Source organism: Hibiscus syriacus, unplaced genomic scaffold (genome assembly GCF_006381635.1).
Source record: "Hibiscus syriacus cultivar Baekdansim isolate YM2019G1 unplaced genomic scaffold, ASM638163v2 tig00110004_pilon, whole genome shotgun sequence".
Lineage (NCBI taxonomy): Eukaryota > Viridiplantae > Streptophyta > Magnoliopsida > Malvales > Malvaceae > Hibiscus > Hibiscus syriacus.
Genome location: NW_024062557.1, coordinates 1,073,593 through 1,085,501, shown reverse-complemented (window position 1 = coordinate 1,085,501; position 11,909 = coordinate 1,073,593).

Genomic DNA, 11,909 nt, shown 5'->3' with positions numbered 1-11,909 from the left:
GCACCCACTTAGAAAGAAGACTCAATTGGTGTTGGCACAAACGATGACATTGACGATGATGTCCACCCATATGCACAAATGCCACGACAAATTGCAATACTTCTTGCCAAGCAGAGCCAAGATCAAGTGGTGAATCCGACCAACAACCTGATAACCTTCTTTACCTATATCAACCGACGAGATGAGGATGTGGTAATAGACTTCATGGAGCTCATTCCGCAGCCCACGGAGCCACACGATATAGCACAATCAGAAGTTCCACAACAATTCCCTTTGCACAGAGTCGATGCCGATTGAAAAAGGTGTCTAGGCGTGAGGAGCCTCAACGATCCATTGTCCCAGAAGGTCCTAGTACTCCTCCGGCTGCACCATCTTATGAATCAGAACACTCCAGCCCCGTCAAACTGAGAAAGTGCACCCGTTGCACGACCGCTGCACCACCACAAGCATGAAGTCGAGGTACCTTGCATTGCATTGCATTCATAGCATGTAGTTTCATTTTCCTTAGTTTTAATAAGCATTGAAGACAATGCTTCTCTCAAGTTTGGGGGAAGTAGGGTTCTCAAAATCATTGCATGATAGTATTAGTAAAATAAATGTGCCATGACATTAGTAAGTGTTTGAATAGTTATCTGGAATTAGTTAAGGATGCCCGATGATGATGAATTTTTGATGGCTAGGATAGAATGTACATGACTGGTTGAGGAGGATAGAACCAACTCTAAGACTTGCTTCTTTGAAACCCTTGAATACACGATTGTATGTTGTCTATGCTTTATAAACTTAGAAATTTTGTATAAGAGAATTCTTAAAATGTCATGGCATAAAACTGTGAATGATGAAAACCCCGCATAAAAAAAGAATTTTTTTTATGAAAAATAAAAAAAAATGAAAATGAATGAGTGAAGTTATAAATAAATGCCTCTATAACTGTAGAGGGACACTCCTCTTTGCCATGGCATATGAGTGAATGAAAGATGTCACGGGATAACTCTACCTGACTAGCTCGGGGGTGGAAGGTATGCTCCCTTTCACCTAGAGTGTGGGATGGTAGGTGTGATAGGCTGACTCCCTCGTAGCAGAATTAATGAAACAAAAGAAAACAAGGTGGGAATAAAATTTGTAAATGTAATGGAAAATTAAGAAAGCTTGCTTAGAAATTTTTTAAGTTTGATAAGCATGAACTGGATACAAACAAACACATACCCACAAAAGAAACTTGCCCTAGGGGATAGTACTTGATCTCTCAAACTAGTCTAGCATGTTGAAGTCAATTGTGCTGAGGGATGAAATTTTATCCCATAAAACTATTCTGCGTTTGAACTTGTCATGGTATTTTTGTTTTACTTATTACTATCCATTGCTTGAGGACAAGCAATAGCTTAAATTTGGGGGTATGATAAATCTGAAAAAAAGTCACATTTTGGGACCTTTTCAATTAAGTTATTGAATGTTTAAGAGCTCATTTAGGACCATGTAGATGCATTTAGAAGCATTTAGTTGCATGTGGTGGAATTGGGTTTGCCGTGGCATTTTAATTTGTCATCAGTGTTACCTTATTGGGAAGGTGTTTGTCTAATGATGTGTAGGGATTAAAAGCAAGGAAAAGAGGAAAGGAAATGCCGTGACATAAGGAGACTGCTGAGCAAAATTAAAATGCCAAGTTGGACTGCATTTCGAGAGCGGACAAAGTGAAAGAAGATATTTTTGAAGCCAGATGTCTACTAGTTTTTGAGATCTCTTCCTGAGAAATCTACCTCGAAGATCCACAAGGTGGGATCGACACTGCTACAACTGATCCTGCTGACCACGCCACCTGCTCTGTAGATCCTATCTGTCCTTGGGCCTCTACAGTGGGATTATGCCGGGTACTTAGTCTGTAACCAAGGCTAGATCACTGCTATGCTCTGCCTGATACCCATGTGATTTAAGCATGGTTTGGGGTTTCCTAGGAATTTCAAACCAAGTCCTAGGGTTAATCTTCCCCTATAAATAGATGATGAAGCCACAATGAATAAGACTTTGGTTCCACTCCGATTTGAGCTTAAAAATTAGAGAAAGAAGGTCTCACTTTTCTCAATCAATCTTACTTGCCGTGTATTCTCTGTGACAAGCATGAGGGAGTAGCGTTCTAGGCATCCGAGAGGAGCTAGTTCGCTGGGGGCAGTTCGTGGTGGTCGATAGAAGCTCTGGCAGTGCACGTCGAAGGCTTTTTCTCCTTCCCTTAGTTCTTTGCTTTCATATTTTGTTAATGGGTTGTAAGGAAAGGATGAAACTTGCTTTGTGCTTGTTTATTTCGACCCCACCATGAACTAAACCTATTTGGTGGGAGTTCACTTGGATGTTTAAGTGTTATTTCAATGAATGGTTACTTTTATACTATATTCTGTTTTTTATGAGACTTAGTTCCTTAAGGTTGTAGGAGCTACGAGAGTATCCATTCCTTAGGAGATTATTTGGGTTTGAGAGAATACCGAGATAAAATATCCTTAGTGTTCGAGAGAAACTAGGGAGGAACTACATAAACAAATGGTTCTAGGTAGTAACTAGGCCTAATCCACCTTAAAGATAAGGCTAGGATTTCATTCGACTAAAAGGAGTTGTGCATGAACAATAGGTTAGATATTAATGCTGCCACAAAAAGGTATTGTCGAGACATATCTGTTATCTGGACAAATAGGATCACTGCAGGGGTTTACACCAATCGGTTTTGCTAGGGCATCTTTAATCTGTCGAGTCCCTTACTAGAGATAGCTTAGGGCACCTCAGTAGACTGTCGGGCAGACTAGGCATATAAGGAAAACCATTCGGAGAAGTAAACTTAGATTTTTCTTAGTTACTCCTACCACTCATTCCCAAAGTAGCTTGTCGTGTGAGAAAGACAAAGTCCTATTAATCAACTCGTATATTTACATTTCATTTTGCCGTGACATTTCCATCTGTTTGCACTAAAGACAATTTATTTTGCCACGACATATCCATTTGCTACCACACTGCCATCATTCCATTTCCACGTCAGTCATTCCATTTTGCCACAACATTATCATTTTTATATACCCACGCTAACTTTACTTAGGTGACAGAGTAAAGTACCTTGACAAACTTATTTGATTTCCTCCAATCCTTATGGAGACGATACTCAACTTATCACTGCATTACTTGTTCGATTGTGTATACTTGCACATATATCTGCACTCATTTATAGTATTCACAAAGAGCGGACAAATACCATGTAGAAAACAGAGTAAGTCTCTGTTATTTTATTCATGTATTCATTCAGTAGAACATATTACATATTTATATACAAATTATGCCTCGAAACTAGGAAACTCTAAGTTAGGAAAGATAGTAATCCTAGGAGATGTAATACCTTGAAATAAGGGATTAAAAACATAGAATAATTATAGAATCTCTTAACTTAAGGGATTGACAACTCATTTCTATAATTCCTACAATTACTGTCAATGTTGGGTTAGATTTTGAGGTTGATGTAAGAACTACTTAAAATGAATGTAAAGGTGAGGATTCAGACTCACTACACAATGTAGATGAGTCAGATTCAAATTGCAAACGAAAGAAAAAATTACAATGTTTAACTCTACAACTGACATAGAGAACCCCTTGTTAGAGTTTGGTTTAGTATTTGCTGACAGAAAATTTTTAAAATAGACAATTAGGATTTTTTTTTCTATTCAGAATAGATACAACCTAAAGTTGAAATTGAATGACCATAGAAGGGTGAAGGTTGTTGGTAAGATTGGATGTCATTAGACGTTATGGGTATCAAGATTGAACCCTACTAATCCCCTAGATAAAAGTTGAAAGATTAAGACAATTAGTAATGAACATTGTTGTTGAAGGAATTCAAAAAAAAATTGTCATACAAGTTTATTGTTAAAAAGTATTTGCATTATTTGGAATTTCACTCTTTATTCTTTAAATGAAGCTATTATACATGACTATGTTTATCATGTATGACTATGTTTATCATGTGTCCAAAAGCAAGTGTTTTAGGAAAATAACTTAGCCATTGAAATAATAAAGGACAATCACAATTCTTAGTATTCTAGAATATATGATTACCTAGGGGAATTTAGGTTGACAAATATAGGGACAACTACTATATACCAGCTATACAATACATCTTTTTAGAGATTGTATGTTTGCATGCAAGCATGCAATAATGGTTTTAAGGCTAGTTGCAGGCTTGTTATTTTCTTTGATGGATATCACCTAAAGTCGTACCAGCAAGGAAATTTGTTGTCTGTTATTGGGATTTATACCGATGACTACATCTATATCGTAGCTTTTTCAACTGCTGAGAGTGAAAACAACTTTTCATGGTGTTGGTTTCTTGAACTTTTAGCCCAAGATTTAGAGTTGATAAACTCATTCCATGTTATCTTCATGTCAAAAAGACTAAAGGTGATTCGGTTTTAATTGTTCATCTTTAAAAACTTATTTCGTTTTATTTAAATGTTCTTCTCCTTTGAGTTGGGACTGACTGAGGTAATTCTTGAACTCTTCCCAATTCAGAGCATAAAACATGTCTGAGACATTTATATACAAATTTCAAGATAAAGCATAAGGAAAATGCTTTGAAGGATTGTTTATGGAAAGCTGCTAGGGCAACCTATGTAAGGGAGTTTCAAGTTTGCATTGAATAAGATGAAGGATTTATCATATAATGCACATAAGTGATTGTTAGAGAAAGACCCTAAAAGTTTGACACAATTACACTTTTCATGTATGGCTAAATATGATATGCTACTGAATAATTTATGTGAATCTTTTAACAAAGTATTTCTTAAAATGAGACTTTATTTTGTTAAGTTGCATTGATTTATATATTCCAAAATATTTTGTTTTTGTTTTGTAGTTCATAATTGATGTAAGAGATAAGCCTATTATAACCATGATGGAAATAATTTGAACTAGGGTAATGCACTGGATTGCTAACAAAAAGACTGAAGCTTACAATTGGACTTCAACTTTGTTTCAAAGATTAAAAAAATAAATGCATCAATTAATATGTCTAATAGGTAAAACTATCATATAGATGTTGGTGTTGTCTGATTTTAGTGTCTTTTGATTTGACTCATTAATTGTTGATGTAGGTGTTGGCCCACACATGTTGGTGGTTATATGTATAAGGTTGCATGTGGACCATAACCCAACATGTGGTGGACTTGGATGAGCACACTAGCACAAGTAGAAAGTGGCACTGACAGATATAACTGAAATATTTTTCTTATTCATTTATTTACTTATTAACTTTGATTTAAACCATTAATTATTTCTATTGCTCATTTATTTACTTAGTGGCTTTAATTTATTTTTCATGTAGGGATTCCATGCAACCATGCAATTTCAATTATACTAATAATAGAGGAAATACCTGAATCGTACATGGACAATTGTTACAAGAGACCACCCAATAAGCAATATACTCTTTTATGATTCAGCCAGTGAGAGGACCAAATCATTTGTTGAGTTAATCGATTGACGAACCAGCAAAGAGGGGGTGAATTAACAATAAAAATTTTAGTGGAAGCTTTTGCAGAAAATAGAAAATAATTGCACAGTGATTTAGAGTGGTTCGACTTTCTCAACCAAAGTCTACGTTCACTACCTTAGCTATCCATACTAAGGATTTTCCACAAATTCACTAATTTATCTTTCTTTTGAGGACAAAGAGTAACCTTACAAATCACTCAAGAATTATACCCCAATTCTTGAGAACACTCTCTCCCAAAGAGAACAATACAAATTTCGCAAACTTACAGAAAAACCTCAAAAGGTAAGATGTTTGCACAATTCTAGAACAAAGAAAGAACACTCAAGAATAATACAATTGAGCGCAATAAGTGTTCTTGAAAGCAAAAAATGAATATTGAATGAAATAGGCCTTAAAATACTCAAACTTGAGGCTTGATGCTTTCTCTTTGATTCTCTAGCTTCTCTTCTTAATTTTTGTTGATCAATGGCTCCTAAGCTTGTTTAAATACACCTTGGATCACTTCTGAACGTTGGGGATCATTGGTGAAGTCAATAGAGCCGTTATTGTGTAATTATCATTTAAAAATTTGGTGGGAGCGTAGGGTACATCGATGCATAGCCAAGATGCATCAGTACACTATGTGTAAAATTCAAATATTTCAACCGTTATAAGACTTAGTGCATCGGTACACTAGGGGTGCATCAGTACACTAATTACATTCGATGTTTCAAAGAGCCAGGAGTGCATCGATGCATGGCTTATGCATCGTACACAAAATGCATTCGAAATGGGTGTACATCGGTGGATCATGTAGTGCATCGATACATCACTTTGTAAATTTGATTTTTGGCTCGATTTTGGTTTGAAATACTTTGTGATAATTGTTTTAAAAATATTCTAAGTTTAAAACACAATGTAGGGATTCCATGCAACCATGCAATTTCAATTATACTAATAATAGAGGAAATACCTGAATCATACATGGACAATTATTACAAGAGACCACCCAATAAGCAATATACTCTTTTATGATTCAGCCAGTGAGAGGACCAAATCATTTGTTGAGTTAATCGATTGACGAACCAGCAAAGAGGGGGTGAATTAACAATAAAAATTTTAGTGGAAGCTTTTGCAGAAAATAGAAAATAATTGCACAGTGATTTAGAGTGGTTCGACTTTCTCAACCAAAGTCTACGTTCACTACCTTAGCTATCCATACTAAGGATTTTCCACAAATTCACTAATTTATCTTTCTTTTGAGGACAAAGAGTAACCTTACAAATCACTCAAGAATTATACCCCAATTCTTGAGAACACTCTCTCCCAAAGAGAACAATACAAATTTCGCAAACTTACAGAAAAACCTCAAAAGGTAAGATGTTTGCACAATTCTAGAACAAAGAAAGAACACTCAAGAATAATACAATTGAGCGCAATAAGTGTTCTTGAAAGCAAAAAATGAATATTGAATGAAATAGGCCTTAAAATACTCAAACTTGAGGCTTTGATGCTTTCTCTTTGATTCTCTAGCTTCTCTTCTTAATTTTTGTTGATCAATGGCTCCTAAGCTTGTTTAAATACACCTTGGATCACTTCTGAACGTTGGGGATCATTGGTGAAGTCAATAGAGCAGTTATTGTGTAATTATCATTTAAAAATTTGGTGGGAGCGTAGGGTACATCGATGCATAGCCAAGATGCATCAGTACACTATGTGTAAAATTCAAATATTTCAACCGTTATAAGACTTAGTGCATCGGTACACTAGGGGTGCATCAGTACACTAATTACATTCGATGTTTCAAAGAGCCAGGAGTGCATCGATGCATGGCTTATGCATCGTACACAAAATGCATTCGAAATGGGTGTACATCGGTGGATCATGTAGTGCATCGATACATCACTTTGTAAATTTGATTTTTGGCTCGATTTTGGTTCGAAATACTTTGTGATAATTGTTTTAAAAATATTTTAAGTTTAAAACACAATGTAGGATTCCATGCAACCATGCAATTTCAATTATACTAATAATAGAGGAAATACCTGAATAGTACATGGACAATTGTTACAAGAGACCACCCAATAAGCAATATACTCTTTTATGATTCAGCCAGTGAGAGGACCAAATCATTTGTTGAGTTAATCGACGATTGACGAACCAGCAAAGAGGGGGTGAATTAACAATAAAAATTTTAGTGGAAGCTTTTGCAGAAAATAGAAAATAATTGCACAGTGATTTAGAGTGGTTCGACTTTCTCAACCAAAGTCTACGTTCACTACCTTAGCTATCCATACTAAGGATTTTCCACAAATTCACTAATTTATCTTTCTTTTGAGGACAAAGAGTAACCTTACAAATCACTCAAGAATTATACCCCAATTCTTGAGAACACTCTCTCCCAAAGAGAACAATACAAATTTCGCAAACTTACAGAAAAACCTCAAAAGGTAAGATGTTTGCACAATTCTAGAACAAAGAAAGAACACTCAAGAATAATACAATTGAGCGCAATAAGTGTTCTTGAAAGCAAAAAATGAATATTGAATGAAATAGGCCTTAAAATGCTCAAACTTGAGGTTTGATGCTTTCTCTTTGATTCTCTAGCTTCTCTTCTTAATTTTTGTTGATCAATGGCTCCTAAGCTTGTTTAAATACACCTTGGATCACTTCTGAACGTTGGGGATCATTGGTGAAGTCAATAGAGCCGTTATTGTGTAATTATCATTTAAAAATTTGGTGGGAGCGTAGGGTACATCGATGCATAGCCAAGATGCATCAGTACACTATGTGTAAAATTCAAATATTTCGACCGTTATAAGACTTAGTGCATCGGTACACTAGGGGTGCATCAGTACACTAATTACATTCGATGTTTCAAAGAGCCAGGAGTGCATCGATGCATGGCTTGTGCATCGTACACAAAATGCATTCGAAATGGGTGTACATCGATGGATCATGTAGTGCATCGGTACATCACTTTGTAAATTTGATTTTTGGCTCGATTTTGGTTCGAAATACTTTGTGGTAATTTTTTTAAAAATATTTTAAGTTTAAAACACAATTTTACACTTTAATAAGGATTGAGATTGACCTTTGAATTCCTTGGAGTAATATTTGTGATATTCGAATAATTAAATCGAATATACTTTGAAAAATGTTTTATAAAATCTTAAAATTCAACAACACTTAATTTGTTATATCGAAACATCAAAATGTTTTCAACAATCTTTGCCTTTTTTATATAACAAAACATTTGAGTTATTTTAAGATTTTATTTGAAAAATATTTTTGAAAAACAATTTTGTAAAATTATTCCCCTTTATTATAACACATCTTCTCCCCCTTTTTTGTTAAATAAAAAAGACTCTATAAATGAATTGATATTTATAAATTTAAAGCTTAAGCTGCTAAGATCACAATCAAGAAAAAAGTTAGCCATTAGTTTCGTAATTCGATATTCATAAACAATGTGTAATTGTAAATTGGTCATATTACAACTAATATGTAAATGATGCAAAAACTAATAAACATTAAGCTCAAGTTGAAAATTTAAACCAAACCAAATATATATAAGTATTTAAGTTCAAACATCCAATTCAAACATCTAAATCATCAAATTCAAACAATCCAAAAACATATCAATCCAACAACATCAAAATGTTTAACAATAAGTTAATCCAATCCAAGAAAAATTAAAGCAAGGCAAGGTTTAATCCATAGGAGGATCGAGAAGAAGAGGATAACGTGCTCGCATCTCGAGTGTGAGCGCATCTAAACATTCGTTCATCTCCCATTGTCGAGTCCCGAAAGCTTTTAGATGAGACTCTATGGATGTGAACCTTAGATCAAATGACTCCAAAAACAATAGAAAATATGGAGGCATTTGATCCTCTTACTGTGCCGGCTCGTCCTCGGGTGCTTCATCGTCAATATCGTCGATATCTTTCATAAGTTGCTGAAGCTCTGGATCATCATTTGCTGCCAAAGGAGGTGGAGATGGAGCTCATGAAGAACTTACTTCCGGTGTTTTCTCAAAGGTTCGAACCCATTGATCAATTTCCTTATCCTTTTTCCATCCTGATTTCTTTGAGGATGTGAGATTGATTTGGTTCTGAAGAGGGATGAGAATATCAACTGAAACCTTAAGCCCTAGTTTGATAAATAGATTAGAAAGAAGACAACCGTAAACTAAATTTTCTAAATATTTGGATGGGATAACGTTTACGGTATATACTAGATCACCAAAAATAATCTGTGGCAGATTTATTTTCTTATTATGTTGGATACAATGTATCCACTATAAATCTATGACCCTAAAAGATGAGTACCTTCCTCCGGATGGTCTAAAACACCAAGAGATCATTAAATGAAGGAATCGCTCGTGATGAGTTCGTAGGGTACTTACACTACCCTTAGATTGATAGGGTGTAGCCACAATGTCTCTTTCATTATCTATACAGTCATTGTCTAAACCAAAGGCATTAGCTATTGTGTCCGAATTTATATAAACAACTTCACCTAATAGATAGGATCGAATACCTACGGTTTTGGTTCTATGCTCGTTTTGGACACAAACCGCATTGGAGTAGAAAATACAGACTAATTGGTGATAGACAATGGGATTAATTTGACACAATTTATCAAACTTCCAGGAACGAAGGATAGGAAGATATTCGAAGTCCATATCCACCATTGCTTGAATGGAAGGGATACGTTCTTCTCAATTTTGTATGATTGGAAAGAATTAATGAACCTATGATATAATCATCTTGACGACGACTGGGTTGGTTTAAGCAAGAGTTAAGAATGGTTAATTCGGGTTCGTTTCGATTTGGATTTTATGGTGGAGGAGGAATGGGAGGTCAGTTTTGACTCGAATGACTTGATGACGACCTAGGGTGTTTAGGATTAGACATGGTTTAAGAAATTGGAATAGGATGGATACCTGCAATTTTGAAACACATGTATGCAATATAATCAATCCCAAAACTCATTTGAGTCTGCAATATTCAAGGTTCTCTAAATCGAATCTTAATGGGAAAGGTTTTGAAAACTATTTGGAAAACAATGTTTGAAAATCATAATACATATAGTTTTAATGAAAACAACATAATTGAATCAAAAACATCAATTAAAATAATATTTTTTAAAATAATTTTTTTATTTCGAAATTCAAGAAAATTTTGAAAAATTGTGTGTTTTTGATAAAATTGATTGTAAAAACTAGTTTCTAAACATTAAATAATCAATGTCCGATACTTAGTTCAACCTCGAACTAATCAAAACTAGTCCTAAGCTCAAAAATTAATAAAACAGAGGTTTTTGAAATATTACCTTGAAAAATCGATTTTGTGAGAATGAGATGTTGTTTGCACTTGATTAATGATAGTAGAAGGATTTGGAGTTGAAATGCAAGAGGATTCCAACTTAAAACAATTGTTTTGAGGCACTTTTGAGAGTAGGTAAGAGAGGAGGGCAACGAAATGAGTGTTTGGTTTTAAGAGTTATGAAAAATGAAGAAGTTTTAGGGATTTAAGCCTAAAACCCGACGAGTGTATCGATGCACACAAGAGTGCATTGATGCACATTCAAGGAATGCATAGGTGCATCTTCTTGATGTATAATGCACATTCAAGGGATGCATTGGTACACTGTCTAGTGTATCGATGCACAAAGCACAAAAATGTCAAAAATCTGCATTAAACACTTAAAATGCTAAATTAATTAGCTCTAGTGATATTGGCAACTCATAGATCGAAAATTGACTATGTTCAATCAATCAAATCTATCCTTAAACATTATTGGAAAATATAATTAATTTTCACTAAGAATCATTCCTCCTAACTAATAGCAAAGAATGCAATAAAAAATATTATTTTTATAAGCATTTTTCATTTCTAATTAAAAGTGTTAAACTTATTTTAAACACTAAGTGAAGATAGGTTAGTTAAACCTAATTCTCTCCGAAGTGTCCAAAATCTTTCTTTGTCTAAAGTCTTTGTAAAAAATATCCGCTAATTGGTGCAATGAATCAACAAATTCTAGAACTACATCTTCTTTAGCGACATGGTCTCTAATGAAATGATGTCTAATTTCAATGGGCTTAGTTCTAGAGTGTTGGATGGGATTTTTAGTGAGACAAATAGCACTAGTATTGTCACACTTGATAGGTATGGTACCTAATTCAATTCCATAATCTAAAAGTTGTTGTTTTATCCATAAAACTTGTGCACAACAATTACCGACTAAAATGTATTCTGCTTCAGTGGTAGATAATGCAACACAATTTTGTTTCTTTGAAAACCATGAAATCAACATATTTCCTAGGAATGGACAAGTACTGGAGGTACTTTTCCTATCTATTTTGTATCCTCCATAATCCGCATCAAATAAGGCATGCAAGCTAAAG